Source organism: Prionailurus bengalensis, chromosome B3, assembly GCF_016509475.1.
Source record: "Prionailurus bengalensis isolate Pbe53 chromosome B3, Fcat_Pben_1.1_paternal_pri, whole genome shotgun sequence".
Lineage (NCBI taxonomy): Eukaryota > Metazoa > Chordata > Mammalia > Carnivora > Felidae > Prionailurus > Prionailurus bengalensis.
Window position 1 is genome coordinate 148,449,937 of NC_057355.1, and position 6,544 is coordinate 148,456,480.

Here is a 6,544-nt window from a genome sequence, read left to right on the forward strand (position 1 = left end):
AGGTAACGCTGGCTTCATAGAAAGAGTCTGGAAGTTTTCCTTCCATTTCTATTTTTTGGAACAGTTTCAAGAGAATATGTGTTAACTCTTCCTTAAATGTTTGGTAGAATTCCCTCGGAAAGCCATCTGGACCTAGACTGTTGTCTTTTGGCAGATTTTTGATTACTAATTCTATTTCCTTACTGGTTATGGGTCGGTTCAAATTTTCTATTTCTCCCTGTTTCAGTTTTGGTAGTGTATATGTTTCTAGGAATTTGTCCATTTCTTCCAGATTGCCCATTTTATTGGCTTATAATTGCTCATAATATTCTCATTACTGTTTTATTTCTGTTGTGTTTGTTGTGAACTCTTCTCTGTCATGCTTGATTTTATTTGTTTGGAACAGATGTGGAACATGAAAAACTAGACACAAAAGTACTTCAGGAATAATCCGCCTGGAAACTGGCCTGGAACATCCAGAATCATTGTCCTTGGCCCTTAATGAGATTCACAATGCTTCAAATAGCAGGCAGGGACTGACCCCCTTTGCAATAGTATTTTAGAAAGGAATGCTTAACCCTTTCATTACTGATTGAGTGAACTTTATGACAACTTATATGACCAAGTTGATGCCATGCATAGCCATGTCCAAGAACTAACTGGTACACTTGGGTCATATCATCCACAGACAATAAGAACATGGCCTCTGCCACTGACAAGCCTTGCCACCCATTCTACAGAATACCGGAAGCTCATCAGGTCTTCAGAGAGCACCCAATGCTGCCTCGCTGGGAAGGACCTTATGACGAACTGCTAACCAACTACACTGCCATCAGAATTAGGGAAAGATGCCTTGGATTCAAGCAAGCTGCACAAAATAGTTCTACAAAATGCCATCGTCAAGACCCTGGATGGCCATCCCCATGACGACCATAGGTAAGGATTCCCAGAGCCAATTCCCAGGCTCCAGAAGCACATGGCATCACATAGTAGGTCATGGATCAAGAAACTGCATTTCCACCTAGTTTCATTTTCTGGCTCTCTCTTGTCAGGAAAACAAACTTTTAAAAATGGAACCCACTCTTTCCCCCAATATTAAAAGACTGACTACATTTCCTGCTCTCCCTCTGAACCTCTACAACTGTCTGTCTTCAGACTGCATCTGCCCCATTCACCTGTGTAGTTATCTCAGCAGGTCAGACACAGACCCTTACACCAGTTTTCCAAGTCCCGTCTACAGTAAATAATCAGTGTGATTGTCAATTGTTTTGACATCAGGATAGCAAGTAAGCCCCCAAAGTAGTGTTATTTCCTGCCAATGCAAGCAGGTGAATGCACCATGTGGATGGACAAATGGAAGGGTGTGGTATCCACAACCAGCACGACAATGTCACTCTGCCTTTCCTTCCACTGCATTGATTGGGACCACAACTTTGATGGAAGCTTCAGGATGGTCCTTTGCTCAGGTGAAGTATTGGGAGAGAATATTTCCCTTTGTATGAAGACAGTCATGGTGCTGGGTTCTCTCTCTCGGTGACATAGCAAGGCAATCTGGTGCCAGATGGTCACTAGGTGCTCCAGCATAACCCCCATGGCACAAACACTTTCCAGATCCCAAAATATTTCATTGGCACTCAGACTACCTGTGCATGAAGTGGCATAGCTCAGCCACTTCCAGGTAAGGCTGCCTAACAGCACAAGTCATATGAAAGTAGGCCGAAAATCTGGAGTAGCTCAGTCAGGTGACAAAACCCACCTTATAGCTGCTGAAGAACTGCAGTTCCTCCCAAACTTTCAGCAATGCATGATAATTGACCAGTGAGAGTAGATGTCAATTGCCCAGCCAGGGGGAACTCATGACAGGCTCTACATGAGCTGGTTAGACTAACATTTTGGCACTTTTTGGGCTGTTAGGAAGTCTCAAGGCAGCAAGGTAGAGATGTACAGGTTGAGAGCAGACTGTGGCTGGGACTCCTTGGTCATTGGTGCTGAATGGGACATACTGGCTAGCTCATTCATGACAGAGTCCCCTCTGTGGCCCTTTAGATACCCTCAACTGCCTAGAAGGTCTTGGGAATGTGAGCCATCTTATGGACAGCTGGGAATTTACATTTCAGTAGTCAACTGTAAAGCGCCACCTGTTAGGAGGGGGCTTTAATGCCCATCAAGTGGGTGGACTGAAAGGAGAAATGGTGTGTTTAATGTCCCCCCTTCTTCAGTAAATCTTGAATTACGGGCTGCAATTACTCAGTCCTCTATTGCACACAATATTGGTGTATATATACTGTCTTAATTGGGTGTGGTGGGGTGCAATTTGCAGTCCTACAGACTCCTGATATGTAGCTCCCCTCAGGAAAGCCAGGGACTGTGTTTGTTCCCACTGGCCTTGATGGCATGTGAGGGCATCCACACCATTAGGAAGACAATGCAGGGTCAAAGGGGCCACCGTTGCTAAAAGAGATTCAGTAAAGATTCTTCCAATAGTGACATCAAAGGGATATTGAGACTCTTCTACTATCCCTCCCTTTATACCTCATAAGCTAAAGGGCACAACACTTATATTTGGATGGGTTCCTGGGAAGCACTGTACCTTGGCTTCAGGGTCAATGAGAGAAATAAAGTGTTGTCTGTGTCTGTGTCCTACACGGTAATTACAGAAGTGCACAGGCAGTTGTCCCAGGAGAAGGACATACTCCACAAACCTCCTGGTCCCTAGTTAGGGACCTTGGCATCTCCCCACCCACTGGGATCCCAGCTCCCCCCTACCAGGGCTGTCATGTCCAGAGAAGTGATGTCACCTACCCAAAGGGTAGGAATAGCATTCTCTCAAAGATACCAAAGAGTCTGATCAAAGTTTCTGACTTGTGTTTGGTCTGTCCTGAGATTAAGTCACTAGGGACCCTCTCCTCAGAGCTGTGCATAAAGAGAAGTGTGGGCGTCATCTCTAGAGCAAGAGATCTGGGTTGAAGTGCCACCCCTTGATCGGGGCTGATAAGAGGCCCCCAAGCTCCATATGCTGCTGGTACACTCCTGTGGGCTCCTATCTATGGAGCTGGTGATCCCATCAGCATTTGCAGCAAAGAAGTCTTGGGCTTCTTGAAAATTCTCCTTTTCACATTTGACTATGGCATGCATGCTAATGCCTGCTACCCTAAAGCTGGTATTTCCATGAATTTTGTTGGCACAAGGCTTAAAATCAGAGTGGTCCTTCAAGAAGAACTCCTTAGATTCTGTTGTCAAGTGCCTCTCCTCCAGGTTGGAAATGGACAAGGGCTCATGGGCGCATGACATAAGGCAAACAAAACAAAACAAAACAAAACAAAACAAAACAAAACACCAAAACCCACACCCATTGAATTGTCCCTATTCTATCTTAGAGTTGGATTGCATCACCTGGGCTTGACCTCTCCTAGTGGGCCTATGCTGTCATGCCATAAAAATCCATGTCCGGAGAATCAGAGCTTCTTTCTTCCCACCTCTGTGGGCTCTGGGGCCCTGGGGAACATCTTCCTCAGAGCCTTCCCCTTTTTATTTGCTGTGTGTCTCCTGATCTGTGCCTTGGTGTGATTGTCATAGCCTTTTGATACAGTGAAAAGACTGGAGGCTCCGTAGGTTGTCTCTAAGTAAACAGTCTGTTGATACCTTGAGCTTTTCAGTGATTTATGCATCTGGGGGACTTGGACAAATCCAGCCAGCTGTAGTATGTCAAGTGCTTAAAGCAACAGTTTGGAGCCAATTATGAAGACCCACTGGAGTCAATCAATGTCCTTGTCTCCCTCCCTTTGGATAAATTATTCCGGGAAATCTTGCATTTCCGTGATAGTGTAATGCCTGCCACCATTTCTCTCTTTCACACTGGTCCGTGGTTATGTTGGTGTAGTGGTCTTGACAGGGAGGACCTGGGATAGAAGTTAGCTCTTCCCAGACACATGTTATTAAGCCTCCAACGCTGCAGTGTCTGCCTCAACACCTGTTAAATAGGGAGTCATTGTCAACAGTGAGGAATACATCCAGTAGGGGGAGGTTGCCTTGGCCATGTCCTCCACCCAGGGAGACATGATGCTCCTGGTCGAGTTGCCTCTGTCACTAGGTAGGCATGGCTAAGCAAGCACAACACCAGGGTACTTGTTGCAACACAGTGGACGCCGCAGCTGGTGTCTTCTTCGACACTAATCTAGGGATATGGTCTCTGGTGTCCAGCAATATATCACTTGGAGATGAGTAGGAAATACACACCTCTGGAACCCCAGGGTGGTGCGTGATTGTTGGTCTCTGCAGGGACTCTGACCTTTTATGGCACTGATAATTTAGGGTGGGGGGTTCTGGCAACACCTGGTGTCAGCCCAAGGAAAGCTACAGACCACCAGCAAGCTCCAGCTCCTTCCTAGAGCAGCTGAGATGTGGGGGTGAGTAATGAGTGAGCCATTCTCAGTGCTAACACATTGTTGGAGGGCACCATGTAGGCCCCCAATCCCATCCTTGGGAAAATATGTGTTGGGGACGCCAGCTGTTGTACAGAATTAAGAACATGTGGACTGTGTCCTGATGAAGAAACAGGTAAGATGCACTTTCTCAGGGGGTGGACAGGCGGCTCCCTAGGCATCTGAGCTCTCGCTTTGGGTACATGAGATGCATGGGGCCCTCCTGACTCAAGGTGGGGTTTCAGTGCACCCCCAGCAAAGGAAATGGAGGCACAGGATTTATGACTTACAGGGCCCAGAAGCAAGGGGACAAAGGACCCAGGAAGGGCAGGTCTCCTTCCCACATTCCCAGTGATCAGGACATAGAAAACAGGGTAGTGAGTACCTGATTACTTGAGAGTGGGTGGGGCTGAAGTTCCTAACTTTTCACAGGCTCACCTCTGTGTGGTTATTTGAGAAGGCTCTCAGAAAACCAAAGTTGGAAGCCCAGGAAGATCCTTATCTAAGGTTAAACTCACTGCAAAGTAGGCAAGAGAAAGAGAGCAGGGATTCACATTCACCAGGCTCCCTCTGGATGCCAGAGTCATCCATAGGCACTTGTGCCTACCTTTCTGATTGATTTCATTGGGTGCTCCATTCAGCCTCATGGTCTCAGTCTCCCACATTTGGAAATTTGCTCCCCAGGGAGGTACAGCTTGTGCTAGGTGGAACCTAATGCCAGTCCCCTTCCCTCACAGCCCACAGACACCCCAGTGTGGGGCAGGCAGTGTGGGTGGGTGGTAGCCCTCCATTATCCTGAACCCATGTTGGGACTGAAGGAAGACCGATTACCTGGAGAATGAGAAAATGTTCAGTTTGCAAGAGCACAATTTTGGAGAAAACTCATGAGTTTGTCCCTATACGAGCTTGTGTCAACTTCTCTTAATTCTGGAAACATATACCTCAGTTCAAGACCCAGATGCTGACTCAGGTCCTCTGCACATAATCTCGGGCTCAGTTTGGGCTCTTGGAACCTTAGATATGTACGTAGAGGCCACAAGCATGCAGTTTTTAAGTTTCATTTCAGTGTTCTGGTCAGTGAGCCATGAGAGACCTATGTCAGAGCCATGATGTTCCTGTGGACCCCTGTGTCTCCTGAAGACCCCCGGAAACGTGGATGTCAGCTCTGCAGTCTCATTAATGCATTTTCACACATGTGCCAGTTGGATTGTCTATAGTTGTTCAGCAGTCAGGAGGCTAATTATGGATTGTCTTCAGCAACAATCACTTCGTTAACTTTCTCGGTGTTGATAATTTGACATTTGTGGTGAACCACAAGGAATGCAGCTATTATGGCATAAATGGGACCAAAAACCACTCTGAGATATACCAGGGATCCCTGACTTTGCTGACTCTGAGATATACCAGGCATCCCTGACTTTGCTGACTGACTGAGCTCTTCTTGGAGGGGTCCATTGCTTGTGTTCCCACCAGTGCCTCGTCCAGTGCATCGTGGAGGATCCCAGCCTATGTGGCAATGGCAGTTCCTCGTATTGTTGCAAATCACTCTCAGACTGCATTTCTCTGGGATACAGCCATAATTCAGCTGAGCCACACTGACAGTGCAGTAGGTGTTCTGACAGAACTTTCCAGGAGCACATGACATACCAGTTCTCACATGACCAATCTCGGTTTTTCCTGTGCTGCGATGCAAATCCAACTCCAACATCAGCACCCTGATCTCAGACAGATGGAATCCAACATGCTCTGGCAGTCTCCTCCCATGCATGTGTTGTTCCCTCCTCAGCTGGAGATGCAGAGGAGTTGAGGTAACTTTGGCAGCTAGCACCATGGAATCTGCACATGATCAAAAGACATTATCAACCATGGCACTCCCTTGTTTGATTAAGTACCCTCTACTACTTTAAAAACCCCTGTGTCAGGCAGAAACACTCAGAGGTGGCTTTTGGACAAGAGTCTTCATTCTCCCCAGTGGCTGGCCTTCTGAATAAAGCTCAAGTTCCTTTCCCACTAAAACTAAAACTTTGAACGTTGAACTTTCCACCAACAGGCAGCTGAATTTGGGTTTTGATAACAATAAAACAGAGTGGAGTAGCAGTTGCCAGGGGCTGGCAGCGAGGTGCAATGAGGGTTAGATATCAAGG